The sequence below is a fragment of the Heterodontus francisci genome, chromosome 9, assembly GCF_036365525.1.
Source record: "Heterodontus francisci isolate sHetFra1 chromosome 9, sHetFra1.hap1, whole genome shotgun sequence".
In the NCBI taxonomy this organism is placed as follows: Eukaryota; Metazoa; Chordata; class Chondrichthyes; order Heterodontiformes; family Heterodontidae; genus Heterodontus; species Heterodontus francisci.
In genome coordinates, this window is record NC_090379.1 from 106,822,698 (window position 1) to 106,841,565 (window position 18,868).

At 47.6% G+C, this 18,868-nt stretch overlaps 1 protein-coding gene and 1 pseudogene across 3 annotated transcripts in view; one reads left to right on the forward strand and one right to left on the reverse strand.

Moving 5' to 3' along the window:
• rad51b (RAD51 paralog B) overlaps window positions 1-18,868 on the reverse strand; it is a 694,153-nt gene that overhangs the window by 257,442 nt on the left and 417,843 nt on the right. The gene's annotated exons all lie outside the window — the stretch shown is intronic.
• On the forward strand, window positions 1,262-1,396 carry LOC137374054 (U2 spliceosomal RNA; annotated as a pseudogene).

Here is an 18,868-nt window from a genome sequence, read left to right on the forward strand (position 1 = left end):
CATATGCTTATCTAACTTCCCTTAAATGCATCTGTATTCTATGCCTCAAGGCCACTCCCTGCAGTCATGAGTTCCACATTTTTAACTCTCTCTGGGCAAAAGTTTTTTCTGAATTCCCTATTCGATTTCTTGGTAACTATCTTACATTGATGGCCTCTAATTATGCTCATCCCTGCAAATGGAAACACTCTTTCTGTTCTATACTCTATCAAAATTTTTCATAATGTTAAAGACCTCTATTAGGCTACCTCTCAGCCTACTCTTTTCAAGACAAAAGAGACCCAGCCTGTTCAATCTTTCCTGATAGGTATAATCTTGCATTTCTGGTATCATCCTTATAAAATTCCTCAAAACAGCTTTTGATCCTTTTCTTCTCTGGTGAGCAGCACACTCTGTGCTGTGACTCTGCCCTCCATGCTGAAGCAGGCCTCAAGTCGAGCTTCTTAGTTCCAACCCACAAATAGGCTCAGCTCCGTTTTAGCAGGTAGGCCACAAACTCACCTCCAGAAGTGTCATCAATCCAAGTGATAACTTCACTGGGCACTATTTCAAAATTTGGAATATTCGGATTATGCTGGCATAAAATTGACTGGTTTGAAGGAGCTCTACCCTCTCCTGAGCTACTGGTACTCCATATAATTATGAAGCAGAAAGTCGTACAAAACAATTCCAAACAACAATTTTCATTTCTAACCGAATTCAGCATAACCCAATGATGGAATAACGTTTAAATTCCCAGTCATTCCCCACAGAAACTTGCAGTCCCCAAGCCGTTAATGAAGAATCAATCCTGTCAGACAGCTCAAAGAATTTGGGCAGACTGCCCTCAGGCCTGCTAAAAAAGTTAACGATCAGCCTGTGCTGACTTGCTTGAATATCCATTCTATTCATTCCATTTAAAGTGCAGGTAAAGAGATACACACACATGCACATACAGCATTTAATCAAGGAGATTATTCAGCGCTGTGTGGCATGGTCTGACATAGGACAGGGATAAATGGGTCATTTTCGAGTTAGTAAGCCGTTGCTAGTGGAGTGCCACAGGGATCAGTGCTGGGGGCTCAACTATTTACAATCTATATAAATGACTTGGATGAAGGGGTCAAATGTCTGGTTGCTAAACTTCCTATGACACAAAGATAGGTAGGAGACTAAGTTGTGAGGAGGATGTAAGGAGTCTGCAAAGGGATATAGATAGGTTAAGTGACTGGGCAAAGATTTGGCAGATGTGGGAAAATGTGAACTTGTCCACTTCTCACTTCTCGTTTCTCGGCCTTTTGGCTAAAATCAAGTGTAGTATCTGTTCTTAGCAGTACTTACTTGGCAGGGGAGAAACCATGTGCGGTGACTTTTGATCCTGGGTATGCTTTGAGTAAAATGGCTATAACCAATCTTCGAGCTTCAGGCCAGGGAGTGCGTAACACCGTTCAGGTGGTGGTGAAGGACAAGGAAGGAGATGCACCGGTTGATCGCACCTTCTTCATCAAAAAAATCCTCATCGATTGCTGTGGATTCCAAGCTACGGACGTCTTCTGCCTGCAGGATTTCCCCAGCAGTGGATATTTCGACGTGACGTTCAAGAATGTGGCGGGATGCATGAAGTTCCTGAAGGCGTTCAAGGAGAAAGGGGACTGGGCACCACTGTCGATCCTCACAGTGGAGCCACTCTTCACGCTTCTGTTCACAATTCACCTCTACAACCCTCATGTTCCTGTACTCACCGTTCTCGCCAGCTAAGTTGAGGTGGCCGGCAGCAGCACTGATGTCAAGGACCCATTTGGGATTTGGACCAGCAAGTGGCAGGTCAAGGTGACCTTGAAGGTCGATGCCAATGAAGACATCATCCACCCTCCCTCCAGCTTCACTATCGGGGGAAGTCGAGGCTTCTTGGTCTACGCTGGGCAGCTCAGAGTTTGTCACACCTGTGGCAAATCTGGTCACGTGGCAGCTAACTGCAGCACGGTTGTCTGCAAGAACTGCAAGAAGGAAGGCCATCAGACCAAGGACTGTGAGCAGAGTAAGTGCTGCAACCTGTGCAGTGAGGCAGGCCACCTCTACAAAACCTGCCCCAAATGCTGCCTCAGTTATGCTCAGGCGGCAAGGTCCAAGGAAAGGCCGGGAGAAGGAACGATGAAGGCGTCCGGTGCTGGAAAGGAGACAAGCAACCTTCTCCGCAGCGAGGTAAGTCTACCAGAGAAGGAGAATAAAGGGGAGGCAGCTGAAACCAGTGACCCAGCACCTACCCTGCGCCCGGAAACTCCTCCTGCACAGACAGAATCAATGGAGGAGGAGGCAGCAGATGGACAAACAGGTCAGTGGCAAGTGGTACAAAGGAAAACCACAAAGAAAAAACCTCCAAAAGTGGAACAGGTGACCACCCAAACCAGTGGCAAGAGGAGGCTACCATCTGAGACAGACTACAGCAGCTCCTCTTCACTGGACGAGGAAGTGCCAGAACGACGGCACCTTCAAAAGAGGCGGCAGAACTCAAAGGAGCTGGAAGATGAAGCCCCCCAGCCCCAGGCACTGGAAGCTGTGATGGGCTCGGCGTGCCCCAAACCCAAAGTGCCACACCTCGCGACATGGCCAGCGCATCCCAGCTCCGGGACACAGAGAGCAAAGACACATCTGGCACACCTCAGCTCTTGGAAGCCGGGAGCAGTGATGTTTTCGAGGAGGAATCGAGGGGAACAGCAGAGGACAGCCCAATCCTTGCTGCCTACAAGACACCCCCCCCCCGATGTCACCCCAGCGGAACCCTGCATGAAAAACCAGGAGGGGTTTCTGAGCCCAACGAACGTGAAACAGCTTGCGTACACTATGGGTATGCAGGAACATCCCGAAGGACTGGGACTAGCAAGGACAAATGGTATGGGAAGCAACAACTAACTTAAAAAATAAATAAAATGGGTATAAGGATTGCTTCAATGAATGTGCATAACATTAAATCCACTACGCGATGTGTTTCAAACTTGGATTACCTCGCAAAGGTCAAAGCCGACCTACTGTTTCCGCAGGAGTGTGGAATACCACACCTCAGCACCTACAGGCAATGGTTGCGATGGTGGTCCCACGGGCCATCGATCTGGTCAGGGGGTAATGATTCCCGTCCCTCCAGCCTGGGTATTCTGCTGCAGAGAGGTAACTTCACCATCTCCGAAGTTAAGGAGGTGGTGGGCGGTCGCCTCCTCAGAGTTGATGTAATGTACAACAATGCTCCACTCCGGTTGCACAACGTGTACGTCCCGGTTCAATGCAGCGAGCGGCTGACCGTCTTCCAGCAGCTCCCACTGCTGCTGGCGACATCCAGGCCGGTCATCCTAGGCGGTGACTTCAACTGCATCATCGATGCAGCTGGACGATCCAGCAGAGACGACAGCAAACTGGACGCTACGTCCAGATTCCTAATAGAAACAGTAAAAGATGCTAAACTGCACGACGTCTTCAGCAAATTTGCAGACGGAGCGCAGCGTAGATACACATGGTCAAGAACGGACGGGTCTGCCCGTTCCAGGATTGACTTCCTGTTTGTGTCCTGTGCTGTCACGGTCAGATCCACCGACGTCAAGTCGGTGTTCTTCTCCAACCATTGCCTCTTACTGGCTGACTGTCACTTACAGGACGACCAGCGGGTTGGCAGGGGGATATGGAAGCTCAATGCTACACTGCTAAGCCTAGAGAACGTTGAGGAACTCAAAAGGGATTACAAGGGTTGGAGGATCGTGAAACCCCTCTTTGAGTCTCCAGTTCACTAGTGGGAGGCGATCAAGGAGAACATCAAGAGGTTCTTTATCTTCAAAAATGTTCAGAAGGCGAGAGAGGAGGACCTCCATGATGTGAAGAGCCAGCAGGCCTCGCTCATTGCCACGGAGGCCTCCAAGATCATCTTCTGGTCCAGAGTCCGCTCCATTGAGCAGGATGAGACGTGCTCGCGTTACTTCTCCCAAAAGGTACACACAGACAACTCGGTGATCAGCAGCCTGAAGGAACAGGATGGCTTGGTAACGTCTTCGCAGTCCGACATGCAAAGGATCAGCAAATCCTTTTATGCTGGGCTGTATGACGTGAAGCCCACAGACAGCAGAGCCTCCCAGTCCTTCCTGTCATCTATCACAGAGGTCTTAGATGACAGCATGAGCGAGAGACTGGACAAGCCGCTAACTCTGGGCGAGCTGACAAAGGCCGTCAAGTCCTTCAAGACGAGTAAAATCCCCGGAAGCGATGGCTTACCGGTTGAGTTGTGTTCGGCCCTATGGGACTGGGTCGGCACGGACCTGCTGGAAGTATACGAGGGTATGCTCCTGGCCGGCAGCATGTCAGAATCCATGAGGAAAGGCATCATCACCCTCATCTACAAGCGGAAGGGGGAGAGGGCAGAAATCAGAAATTGACGGCCCATCTCACTGCTTCATGCTGACTACAAGAGTCTGTCAAAAGTCATAGCCAGTCGAATCAAGTCTGCTCTGGAGTTGGTGATCCACCCTGATCAGACCTGTACTGTACCCGGCAGGAAGATCTCTGATAGTCTCGCGCTACTCAGAGGTACGATCGCCTATGTACAGGACAGGAGGGTGGACACCTGCCTCATCAGCCTGGACCAGGAGAAGGCTTTTGACAGGATATCGCACACCTACATGATGGACGTGCTTTCCAAAATAGGGTTTGGGGAGGGAATCTGCAATGGATCAAACTGCTCTATACAAACATAAGTAACGCAGTCTCAATCAATGGGTGGGAATCAGAAAGTTTCCCAATCCAATCTGGAGTCAGACAGGGCTGTCCTCTCTCCCCTGTCTTGCTTGTTTGCTGTATTGAACCCTTTGCTGAGTCTATTAGGAAGCATGCGAGCATAAGAGGGGTGACAATCCCAGGCAGTGGAGGCACTCAGGTTAAAACCTCCCTGCACATGGATGACATCGCCGTCTTCTGCTCGGACCTGCTGTCCGTACGCAGACTGATGAGCATCTGCGACCAGTTCGAACTGGACGCGGGAGCCAAAGTTAACCACGGCAAGAGCGAGGCCATGTTCTTTGGGAACTGGGCTGACCGATCCTTTGTCCCCTTCACCGTCAGGTCAGACTACCTGAAGGTGCTGGGGATATGGTTCGGAAGGGCAGGGGCGTGCACCAAGACCTGGAAGGAGCGAGTAGCCAGGGTACAACACAAGCTGAGCATGTGGGAGCAGCGATCTCTCTCCATTATGGGTAAGAACCTGGTCATCAGGTGCGAGGCGCTCACGTTGTTGCTGTACCTGGCGCAGGTCTGGCCCATACCCCACTCTTGCGCTGTGGCGGTCACCCAAGCCATTTTCCGCTTCATCTGGGGATCCAAAATAGACCAGGTCCAGAGGGACATGATGTTCAAACCTCTGGATAAGGGCGGGAAAAATGTACCCAACATCGCCCTCATCCTGATGACTACCTTCGTGTGTGGCTGCATTAGGCTGTGTGTAGACCTCCAGTACGCAAACTCCAAGTGTCACTACGTGCTGAGGTTCTATCTGTCCCCGGTGTTGCGAAGGATGGGCCTGGACACATTGCCGCAGAACGCTCCATCCAGTTGGACTGTGCCGTACCACCTATCCTTCGTGGAACAGTTTCTGCGGAAAAACACCTTTGACTACCGGTCCATCAGGCAGTGGTCTGCACAGAATGTCCTCAAGGCCCTATGGGAAAAGGAGATGGTGGATCCTGTCGGATGGTTCCCTGAGCAGACCGCCAAAGTCATTTGGCGGAATGCCTCATCACCAGAACTTTCAAACAACCACCAAGATGTAGCTTGGCTGATCGTGAGAAGAGCCCTCCCCGTCAGATCCTTCCTGCACGCCCGAAGTCTCACCCCCTCTGCACAATGCCCTCGAGGTGACTGTGGTGGGGAAGAGACGGTTGCCCACCTCCTTCTGGAATGTGTCTTTGCAAAGCAGGTGTGGAAAGAGATGCAGTGGTTTTTGACGAGGTTCATCCCAAGCAGCTCTGTAACACAGGAACAAAAACAAGAAATGCTGGATTCACTCAGCAGGTCTGGCAGCATCTGTGGAAAGAGAAGCAGAGTTAACGTTTCGGGTCAGTGACCCTTCTTCGGAACTGACAAATATTAGAAAAGTCACAGATTATAAACAAGTGAGGTGGGGGTTGGGCAAGAGATAACAAAGGAGAAGGTGCAGATTGGACCAGGCCACATAGCTGACCAAAAGGTCACGGAGCAAAGGCAAACAATATGTTAATGGTGTGTTGAAAGACAAAGCATTAGTACAGATTAGGTGTGAATATACTGAATATTGAACAGCAGCAAGTGCAAACCTGAAGAAAAACAACCTGAAAAAAACAGTGGGTAACACAGGAGTCTGTGCTCTACGGGCTGTTCCCAGGGACGCACACCGAGATAGACATCAACTGCTGCTGGAGGACGATCAATTCGGTGAAAGACGCCCTTTGGTCTACCCGAAACTTGCTGGTCTTCCAGCGCAAAGAGTTGTCCATGACCGAATGTTGCAGACTGGCACATTCCAAGGTCCAGGACTACGTGCTGAGGGATGCACCAAAGCTTGGGGCAGCCGCAGCAAAGGCTCAATGGGGAAAGACCACTGTGTAAGGTCCCCCCACCAAGCTGAACGGAGGTGCTGGATCCATGGAAAACCCCTCAAACTGTATCCGGAAAATCTTTGTTTGCTGTAAAATGTATATGACAGGAAAAATGAAATTGAAGGGTTGTGAGGCAACTCACTCCTGTATTGAAGGAAACTGACCTCCTTTGCACTGTTTGTATTTTTTGACTTGGTGCTGTTTAGAACTGTTTTGTCATGTATTTTTACAGATTCTTATGAATGAAGTATATTTTGGAAATTAAAAAAAAGTGAACTTGTCCACTTTGGTAGGAAGAATAGAAGGACAATATATTATTTAAATGGAGAGAGACTGCAGAACTTGTCCTGGTGCAAACATGATTCACAATGTTAGTTTGCAGGTACAGCAAGTGATTAGGAAGGCAAATGGAATGATGTTGTTTATTGCAAGGGGAATTGAATGTAAAAGTAAGCAAGTTTTGCTACAGTTATACAGTTGGTGAGACCACATCTGGAGTACTGTGTACAGTTTTGGTCTCCTTACTTAAGAAAGGATATAACTGCATTAGAAGTAATTGAGAGAAGGTTCATTCAACTGATTCCTGGGATGAAGAGGTTATCTTATGAGGAAAGGTTGGACAGGTTGGGCCTGTATCCATTGGAGTTTAGAAGCATGAGAGGTGATCTTATTGAAACATTGAAGATCTTGTGGGGACTTGACTGGGTGGATGCTGAGAGGATGTTTCCCCTTATGAGAGAGACTAGAATCAGGGGACACCGTTTAAAAATAAGGGTTCTCCCATTTCAGACAGAGATGAGGAGAAACTTTTTCTTTCAGAGGGTCGTTAGTCTACGGAATTCTCTTCCCCAGAAAGCAGGAGAGGCAGGGTGATTGAATATTTTTAAGGCCGGGTTAGATAGAGTCTTGATTGACAAGGGAGTCAAGGGGTATGGGGTAGACAGGAAAGCAGAGTTGAGGCCACAATCAGATCAGCCATGATCTTATCAAATGGCAGAGCGGTCTCGAGGGGCCGAATGGCCTACTCCTGCTCCTCATTCGTATGTTCATACGTATGTCCGTATGACAGCACTGACAATCCCATTTCAACTGACCGGAAGAAGCATGAATTAATAACCCTTCCCTGAAGCCCTCAGAGTCAGACTGAGTCAAAATGAAGGTTGACATTCCAATTTGTAGACAAGATCTACGAATTGTCACAGGGCATGGATTCAGTAAAACACCAAAGATGGTACCAAATATCCAGGTCGAGTGTGTCGGGTCTTTCCATGCAAAGGATGACACAAAGGGTGGGAGTCTTGATGCAAAGAGGCCGTATGACAGGGAGTCTCTCCTCCGGCCTCAGTTCGTTGCATCAAGTACTCTGAGGTGGGAGGGATTGCTGGTGATTGCTGGCGACAGCTGGACCAGTTGTGTCGACAATATAAAACATTTGTGGTAGCCATTCAGAGCTCCCATAGCTAAACTTCAAGGTTACCATTGCAATGCACTTGATTGCAGAACCATTGTCGGCAGTCAGCCTAGCTGTGGTGTTTCATACCATAGATTCCCATTTCTTTAGTACATGTCCTTCAGCATATGGATGAGCAGAGTGTTTGCACTTTCTCCGGTGTTGATTTTTACTCTGAGTTTATGCTTGCCACTCTTTTGCGGACATATGATCCAGATCACAGTGAATGCCTCAGATTGCGTGATAGCATTGACATTTTGATCCAAGTTGACTATGTGGAATGCTTGCTCACTATTTGCACAAGTGCACTCTTCATCTATGTCCTTCTGGCAATCTGTCTCCCTACTAACCTGATGTACCTGCTTGGGCTTTTGTTGTGTGTTGGCATGCCTCTTGTTGCATTTGCCATCCTTTCTTGCAGAAGTTCTCTCCGCATGTGATCTGCCATCATTCCTGTGTGCAGTATCTGAGCTCGGCCTTCTGCACTGCCTTGCCCAATGTCCTCACGTGCCACAAGCTTTACACTGGTCCGGATATGCCAGATAACTACGAAATGGGTGAGTCAGGCCACATTTTCCACAGACTTATTTTCTGAGCCTTGGTTATCATACCAATTGTTGTAGCCAACCCAATGCTCGTAACTGTTGGCGCCCAGACCTGATGGCTTCAAATTTCCTTCCATCATTAAGTACTGCATCTATGGTGTGCCCTTTTCTCTACATTCACGGAGAAGACTCGGAGGGTGGAGTTCAGGACCGGTAAGTATAAAAAACTTACCTCGGGGATTCACGGCCTACATTCACGGAGAAGACTCGGAGGGCAGAGTTCCGGACCGGTAAGTATAAAAAACTTACCTCTGGTAAAATAAAAACTGAAAAGTGACGTCACAGGAAAGCTGTGACTTGATTGGCTGGTAGGGAATTTGTACTGAATTTGAAAATAAAACATTGGTAAAAATTGATTAAAACCATTAATTAACTAATTAATAAGTAGAGTAACGAAATCAGTGGGAGGAGAGTACTGTATTTAGTAAGCATTTAATATTTATCGTAGAAATCTAGCACCAGGGACCAGATAGTTAATTATAAAAATTTAGTATGGATTTAATAAGTATTTATTTATTTTATAATAATTAACTAACTAGTGCTAGAAATGACAGTTCGAGGGGTGAAGTGCTTCACCTGTGAGATGTGGGATTCTGTGACGCTTCCAGCGTTCCGGACGACTACATCTGCAGGAAGTGTACCCAGTTGCAGCTCCTCACAGACCGCATGGATCGGTTGCAGCGGCAACTGGATGCACTTAGGAGCATGCAGGTGACAGAAAGTGTCATAGACAGGAGTTTTAGAGAAGTGGTTACACCCAAAGTGCAGGCAGATAGATGGGTGACCGCTAGAAGGGGCAGGCAGTCAGTGCAGGAATCCCCTGTGGCTATCCCCCTCTCTAACAAGTATACCGTTTTGGATACTGTTGGGGGGGATGGCCTATCAGGGGAAAACGGCAGCAGCCAGAGCAGTGGCAGCTCGGCTGGCACTGTTGTTCAGCAGGGAGGGACAAAGCGCAGAAGAGCAATAGTTATAGGGGACTCTATAGTCAGGGGCACGTGAAAGAGACTCCAGGATGGGATGTTGCCTCCCTGGTGCCAGGGTCAAGGATGTCTCTGAACGGACAGGGGGCATTCTGAAGGGGGAGGGTGAACAGCCAAAGGTTGTGGTACACAACAGTACCAATGACATAGGCAGGAAGAGTGATGAGGTCCTGCAGGGGGAGTTTAGCAAGTTAGGTAGAAAGTTAAAAAACAGGACCTCTAGGGTTGTAATCTCTGGATTACTCCCTGTGCCACGTGCCAGTGAGGCTAGAAATAGAAATATAGTGCAGCCAAACAGTGTGGCTGAACAGTTGGTGTAGAAGGGAGGGTTTCAGATATCTGGATCATTGGGATCTCTTCAGGGACAGATGGGACCTGTACAAGAAGGACGGGTTGCATCTAAACGAGAGGGGCACAAATATCCTGGCTGCGAGGTTTGCTAGCGTCACTCGGGAGGGTTTAAACTAGTGTGGCAGGGGGGTGGGAACCAGAGCAGTAGGACAGCAAGTGAAATAAATGAAGGGGAACTAGTAAATAAGGCCAGTAAGACGAAGAGGAAGAGCAGGCAGGGAGATGTTGCGGAGAACAGCGGGACTGGTGGTCTGAAGTGCATTTGTTTCAATGCAAGAAGTATAACAGGTAAAGCAGGTGAACTTAGAGCTTGGATTAGTATTTGGAATTATGATGTTGTTGCTATTACAGAGACTTGGTTGAGGGAAGGACAGGATTGGCAGCGAAATGTCCCAGGATTTAGAAGCTTCAGACGGGATAGAGGGGGATGTAAAAGGGGTGGGGGAGTTGCATTACTGGTTAAGGAGAATATCACAGCTGTACTGCGGGAGGACACCTCGGAGGGGTCATGCAGCGAGGCAATATGGGTGGAGGTCAGGAATAGGAAGGGTGCAGTCACGATGCTGGGGGTTTACTACAGCCAGCGGGAGGTAGAGGAGCAGATAGGTCGACAGAATTTGGAAAGATGTAAAGGTAACAGGGTTGCAGTGGTGGGTGATTTTAACTTCCCCAAAATTGACTGGGACTCACTTAGTGCTAGGGGCTTGGATGGGGCAGAATTTGTAAGGGGCATTCAGGAGGGCTTCTTGAAACAATACGTAGATAGTCCAACTAGGGATGGGGCCGTACTGGACCTGGTATTGGGGAATGAGCCCGGCCAGGTGGTCGAAGTTTCAGTAGCGGAACATTTCGGGAACAGTGACCATAATTCCATAAGTTTTAAGGTACTTGTGGATAAGGATAAGAGTAGTCCTCGGGTGAAGGTGCCAAATTGGGGGAAGGCTAATTATAACAATATTAGGCAGGAATTGAAGAATTTAGATTGGGGGCGGCTGTTTGAGGGTAAATCAACATCTGACATGTGGGAGTCTTTCAAACGTCAGTTGATTAGAATCCAGGACCAGCATGTTCCTGTGAGGAAGAAGGATATGTTTGGCAAGATTCGGGAACCTTGGATAACGCGGGATATTGTGAGCCTCGTCAAAAAGAAAAAGGAAGCATTTGTAAGGGCTGGAAGACTAGGAACAGACAAAGTCCTTGAGGAATATAAAGACAGTAGGAAGGAACTTAAGCAAGGAGTCAGGAGGGCTAAAAGGGGTTATGAGAAGTCATTGGCAAACAGGATTAAGGAAAATCCCAAGGCTTTCTATACGTATATAAAGAGCAAGAGGGTAACCAGGGAAAGGGTTGGCTCACTTAAGGAAAGAGAAGGGAATCTATGTGTTGAGCCAGAGGAAATGGGCGAGGTACTAAATGAGTACTTTGCATCAGTATTCACCAAGGAGAAGGACTTGATGGATGATGAGCCTGGGGAAAGGAGTGTAGATAGTCTCAGTCATCTCATTATCAAAAAGGAGGAGGTGTTGGGTGTCTTGCAAAGTATTTAGATAAGTCCCCAGGGCCTGATGGGAGCTACCCCAGAATACTGATGGAGGCAAGGGAAGAAATTGCTGGGGCCTTGACAGAAATATTTGCATCCTCATTGGCTACAGGTGAGGTCCCAGAGGACTGGAGAATAGCCAATGTTGTTCCTTTTTTAAGAAGGGTAGCAAGGATAATCCAGGAAATTATAGGCCGGTGAGCCTTACGTCAGTGGTAGGGATTCTTCGGGACAGGATTTACTCCCATTTGGAAACAAATGGACTTATTAGCGAGAGGCAGCATGGTTTTGTGAAGGGGAGGTCATGTCTCACTAATTTGATTGAGTTTTTTGAGGAAGTGACAAAGATGATTGATGAAGGAAGGGCAGTGGATGTTATCTATATGGACTTCAGTAAAGTCTTTGACAAGGTCCCTCATGGCAGACAGATACAAAAGGTGAAGTCACATGGGATCAGAGGGGAGCTGGCAAGATGGATACAGAACTGGCTCGGTCATAGAAGACAGAGGGTAGCAGTGGAAGGGTGCTTTTCTGAATGGAGGGATGTGACTAGTGGTGTTCCGCAGGGATCAGTGCTGGGACCTTTGCTCTTTGTAGTATATATAAATGATTTGGAGGAAAATGTAGCTGGTCTGATTAGTAAGTTTGCGGACGACACAAAGGTTGGTGGAGTCTTGGACAGTGATGAGGATTGTCAGAGGATACAGCAGGATATAGATCGGTTGGAGATTTGGGCGGAGAAATGGCAGATGGAGTTTAATTCGGACAAATGTGAGGTAATGCATTTTAGAAGGTCCAATGCAGGTGGGAAGTATACAGTAAATGGCAGAACCCTTAGAAGTATTGACAGGCAGAGAGATCTGGGCGTACAGATCCACAGGTCACTGAAAGTGGTAACGCAGATGGATAAGGTCGTCAAGAAGGCATACGGCATGCTTGCCTTCATCAGTCGGGGCATAGAGTATAAAAATAGTCGTCATGCTGCAGCTGTACAGAACTTTAGTTAGGCCACACATAGAATATTGCGTGCAATTCTGGTTGCCACACTACCAGAAGGAAGTGGAGGCTTGGAGAGGGTACAGAAGAGGTTTGTTGCCAGGTCTGGAGGGCATTAGCTATGAGGAGAGGTTGGAAAAACTCGGATTGTTTTCACTGGAAAGATGGAGGTGGAGGGGCGACATGATAGAGGTTTACAAAGTTATGAGTGGCATGGACAGAGTGGATAGTCAGAAGCTTTTTCCCAGGGTGGAAGAGTCAGTTACTAGGGGACATAGGTTTAAGGTGCCAGGGGCAAAGTTTAGAAGGGATGTGCGAGGCAAGTTTCTTACACAGTGAGTGGTGAGTGCCTAGAACTTGCTGCCAGGGGAGGTGGTGGAAGCAGATACGATAGCGACGTTTAAGAGACATCTTGACAAATATATGAATAAGAAGGGAATGGAGGGATATGGGCCCCGGAAGTGCAGAAGGTGTTAGTTTAGGCAGGCATCAAGATCGGCGCAGGCTTGGAGGGCCGAATGGCCTATTCCTCTGCTGTACTGTTCTTTGTTCTGATATGACCTCCTTTTTCCTCAACCGAGGATTCCCCCCCACTGTTGTTCACAGGGCCCTCAACCGTGTCCGGCCCATTTCCCGCACCTCTACCCTCACACCTTCCCCCCCCTTCCAGAACCGTGACAGGGTTCCCCTTGTCCTCACTTTCCACCCCATCAGCCTCCATATCCAAAGGATCATCCTCCGCCATTTCCGCCACCTCCAGCGTGATGCCACTGCCAAACACATCTTCCCCTCCCTTCCCCTGTCAGCATTCCGAAGAGATCGTTCCCTCCGCGACACCCTGGTCCACTCCTCCATTACCCCCACCACCTCGTCCCCGTCCCATGGCACCTGCCCCTGCAATCGCAGGAGGTGTAATGCCTGCCCTTTTACCTCCACTATCCCAGGCCCCAAACACTCCTTTCAGGTGAAGCAGCGATTTAATTGTACTTCTTTCAATGTAGTATACTGGATTCGCTGCTCACAATGTGGTCTCCTCTACATTGGGGAGACCAAACGCAGACTGGGTGACCGCTTTGCGGAACACCTCCGCTCAGTCCACAAGCAGGACCCTGAGCTTTCGGTTGCTTGCCATTTCAACACTCCCCCCTGCTCTCATACTCACATCTCTATCCTGGACTTGCCGCAGTGTTTCACTGAACATCAACGCAAGCTCGAGGAATAGCATCTCATTTTCCGATTAGACACACTACAGCCTGCCGGACTGAACACTGAGTTCAATAATTTCAGAGCATGACGGGCCCCCCATTTTACTTTTATTTTTAGTTATTTTTTCTTCTTTCTTTTTTGTGTTTATTTTATTTTGGTTTGTTCAGTTTGTTTCTACTGTGCTTGCGGCTGTTCAGTTTTCAGTCCATTAACACCCTATCTGTACTGACACTTTGTCTTTCAGTACATCATTAACATACTGTTTGCCTTTGCTCCATGACCTTCTGGTCAGCTATGTGGCCTTGTCCAATCTACACCTTCTCCTTTGTTATCTCTTGCCCCACCCCCGGCTCACTTGCTTATAACCTTTGACATTTCTAATATTTGTCAGTTCCGAAGAAGGGTCACTGACCCGAAACGTTAACTCTGCTTCTCTTTCCACAGATGCTGCCAGACCTGGTGAGTGGTTCCAGCATTTCTTGTTTTTAGTCCTGTATGTAGTATAGCTTGCTGCAGTATTGTGGGGTCTCCTGCTGACTGCTGTCCAGTATCTTCAGCCACTCCAGGTGTGTTCGTCAGAAAAAATCCAATGTTGTCATCATGTAATATTTGGTTGTCTTCGGAAAAATATATCCCAGATATTGACATATAATATCACTTGATCCTTTGATATCTTAACTATTGTAAGACTAACTGGATTCCAAACAGTATTAAAAGAAAATGTGGGCTTTTTTATACTTTAACTAGAACATATATATATATATATAGTCACTGCACAGGCTACATCTAAACAAATCTTGCTGTCATGTTCCAACTGCAAAAAAACGGCCATGTGTGACACAACATCACTTCCTCCGGTGATCTTCCCTTACAGCTCCTTCAGGTGGTCCACACTTATGCTTGTCCCACAGTATCAGCAACCAACAGTTCGGTGTGCATCTTGGAGATCAAATCAGCCACCCATGCATAACGAACAATGGGCTTTCACAGGGATCAGTTCTCACACCAACTCTCCAATATATTATACCTCCCTCCCACAAAGTCACGCGCTTCATATATGCTGATGACTTGGCCCTGGCTTTCCAGGCTGAAGACTTCAAGACATTGTGAAAACACTCACTGAAGATGGAGTATTATGTCCCATTCTGGTCACCACACTTTAGAAAGGACGTGAGGGTTTTTGAGAGGGTGCAGAGGAGATTTGCCAGAATGGTTCCAGGAATGGGGGACTTTAGTTACAAGGTTAGGTTGGAAATCTGGGGTTGTTCTCCTTAGAATAAAGGAGATTAAGGGGAGAACTAATCGAAGTGTATAGGATTAAGGCAGGCTTAGATAAGTTAGATAAGGAAAAACTGTTCCCATTAACTATTGGTGAAAGGACTAGGAGTCACAGATTGAAGGTTTTGGGCCAGAGATGTAGGGCAATATGAAGAAGCACTTTTTTTACGCTGCGGGTGGTAATGACCTGGAACTCGCTGCCCACTAGCATGGTGGAAGCAGAGACAATCAATGACTTAGAAAGGAAATTGAATGGCCACTTGAAAGAAATAAGCTGGCAGGGCTATGGTGATCGAGTAGGGGAGTGGGACTGACTGGATAGCTCAGTGGAGAGCCAGCATGGACTCAATGGGCCAAATGGCCTGTTCCTGTGCTGTAAGTATCTCTAAGATCGATCTTGTCTGGAAGCCTACTTCAGGGGCAGCACAGTGGCACAGTGGTTAGCACCGCAGCCTCACAGCTCCAGCGACCCAGGTTCGATTCTGGGTACTGCCTGTGCGGAGTTTGCAAGTTCTCCCTGTGACCGCGTGGGTTTTCGCCAGGTGCTCCGGTTTCCTCCCACAGCCAAAGACTTGCAGGCTGATAGGTAAATTGGCCATTATAAATTGCCCCTAGTATAGGTAGGTGGTAGGGGAATTGTGGGGATGTGGTAGGAATATGGGGTTAATGTAGGATTAGTATAAATGGGTGGTTGATGGTCGGCACAGACTCGGTGGGCCGAAGGGCCTGTTTCAGGGCTGTATCTCTAAATAAAATAAAAAATAAAATAAAAAAGAATATGGAGATTCCAACCCAAATGCCATCAAGACTGTCGTTTCATTCTTCCACCTAAACAACTCAAAGGCCAGTTCTGCAGCTGACCATTCACCCATGACCGAACAGCAAAATACCTTGGCATCACTCTTGACCAGACATTGACCTCCTGGTAATACCTCCAGAACACTGCAGCCAAGGTGAAGACAAGAGTGAATCATATAAGGAAACTGGCGGTACCACCTGGGGCAGCAGAGCCAACAAACTAAGCACTGCTTCACTCACCCTGGTCTACCCAACAGTAGAGTACTACTGCTCAATCTGGCACAGGAGCTGCCACACATACCTGGTAGATATCCACCTCTGGGAAGTCATGAGGATTACTTTGGGAACATTGAGACCAACACAGCTCAAGTGTCTTCCTGTGCTAGCACACATTGCTTTCCCTGTCGATATCAGGAGGTTCATTCTCCTCAAAGAACACCACCAGCTAACGAAGCACTCCCATTGATGCAAGATCTCAAGAAAAATCCCACACACTCACCTGAAATCTCATAGCCCCTACTGGAACACACTCCATGCCCTACATCTGTCGACAGCCCCACCTCTCAATGACACACCTCCTGTTTGACTGCCAACATCACCAACCGCAACCTGGTAACTGACCAGAGTGGTGAAGTCCCAGGTTTCAACCTCCCACAAAAAATCTGGACAATCTTCAAATGCTTGAGGACGGGCCAGGAAGGATGTGGCCACTTGCTCCACAAGTGGAACATGAGGGTAGCTCAAATTGTGATGGTGGTCATCCAAGTCAGACTATCGCCCACATATTCAACTCTTGCCCTGACAGATTCATTCCAGGTGGCATCACAACCATTCAAGCTGGATCAGACGAAGCTGTTGAATGGATTGTTAACTTTGACATCAAACTGCTTCCCCAGCCACACAAATGTATATGTTGTTGTTGTAGCTGATTTGCTTAAACTTCTGACTGTGGCTATTGTTCTTTCACCTCTTTGCTCTAGCCATTCCTGTAAGTGGCTCTGCCAGGCCTACCCCCAATACTGAGAGAGTCCTACTGAAATATTAGCCTATGCTAACCAGAAAATGCTGGAAATACTCAACAGACCAGGCAGCATCTGTGGAGAGAGAAGCAAAGTTAATGTTTCAGGCAGTGTTAACTCTGTTTCTCTGTCCACAGATGCTGCCTGGCCTGTTGAGTACTTCCAGCATTTTCTGTTTATATTTCAGGTTTCCAGTATCTGCAGTATTTTGCCTTTCATGTTAGTCTGTGCTTCTGATCAAAGTACCTATGGATCTGCTGCACATTACTAGATTGTAATCTCCATTTCATTCTCTCTTGCTGGCTGTACAGTGAACCTGGTGCACCAACCCATTCCTTAACAGCCCAGAGGAGGAGGTAGTGACAGAGGCATGACTCTGATGCATGTTCCAAGCCAAATCATCTCAGACTCAGTACATCATTGCAAGAGTTCCTCAGGACAGTGTCCGAGGCCCAACCATCTTCAGCTGCTTCATCAATGACCTTTCCTCCATCAAAAGGTCAGAAGTGAGGATGTTTGCTTATGATTGCATGGTGTCCAGCACCATCTGCAACTCCTCAGATACTGAGCAATCCGTGCCCACATGCAGCAAGACCTGGACAACATTCAGGATTGGGCTGATAAGTGGCAAGTAACATATGCACCACACAAGTGCCAGGTAATAACGATCTCCAAAAGGAGAGAATCTAATCATCTCCCCTTGACATTCAATGGCATTACCATAACTGAATCCATGACCATCAACATCATGGGGGTTACCATTGAACAGAATTTTAACTGCAACAGCCATTTAAATACTGTGGCTACAAGAGTAGGTCAGAGGTTGGGTATTCTGCAGTGAATGACTCATCTCTTGACTCCCCAAAGCCTTTCCACCATCTATGAGGCACAAATCAGGTATGTGATGGAATACTTTCCACTTGCCTGGATCAGAGCAGCTCCAACAGCACTCAAGAAACTTGATACCATCCAAGACAAATCAGCCCCCTTGACTGGTACCCCAACAACCACTTTAAACATCACTCCCTCCAACACCAGCACACCGTGTCTTGTACCATCTACAAGAGGCACTGCAGCAAATTGCTGAACCTCCTTCGACAGCACCTTCCAAACCCACAAACTCCACCACCCTAGAAGGTCAAGGGCAGCAGGGGCATGGGAATATCACCACCTACAAGTTCCCCTCCATCCTGTCCTGGAACTACATTGCAGTTCCTTCATTGTCGCTGGATCAAAATCCTAGAACTCCCTTCCCAACAGCAGTGTGGGTGTACCAATATCACATGGACTGCAGCAGTTCAAGATGGCGGCTCACCACCACCTTCTCAAGGGCCACTAGGAATGGTCAATAAATGCTGGTCATGTCAGTGACTCCCACATCCCACAAATGAATGATAAAACACCCAGGCACCACACAGACCGGCACCCAACCGCTGTAAACATAGCATGGTGTTTGAACAGTGTTATCTCTATTTTTTTAATCTTACTGTGGTCAGTCCTCCTTGCTAACTTATGTGTCTGCCGTGGCTCAGTGAGCAACACTCTCACCTCTGAGTCAAAAGTTCTTGTTCACGTCCCACTCCAGAGACTTGATCCAGAACATAATCTAGGCTGTCACTCCAGTGGCGAGCTGAGGGGGCACTGTCTTTCAAATGAATCAGTAAACTGAGAGCCCATCTGCCCTCTCAGCTGGATATAAAGATCCCATTGATTATTTCAAACAAGAGTAGGTGCGATCTCCCCAGTGTCCTGGGAAATAATTATTCAAACACCTAACGGAGATTATCTGGTGATTTGTTTCATTGCTGTTTCTGAGACTTGATGGGTGCAAATTATGTGCTGCATTTCCTACATTACAACACTTCAAAAATTACTGTAGAGCACTTTGGGATGTCCTGAGGCTGTGAACGGTGCTACATAAATGCGTGTTCTTTCTTTAGCTCTGTGTCACAGCACTTTGAAAGGTAACAGTTTGATTAAGCAATTCAGGCATTTTGAAATGTTAATAAAACGCTCACCTGCATACAAGAAACTTTCAGAAATAACCGCCTCCTCCTCACT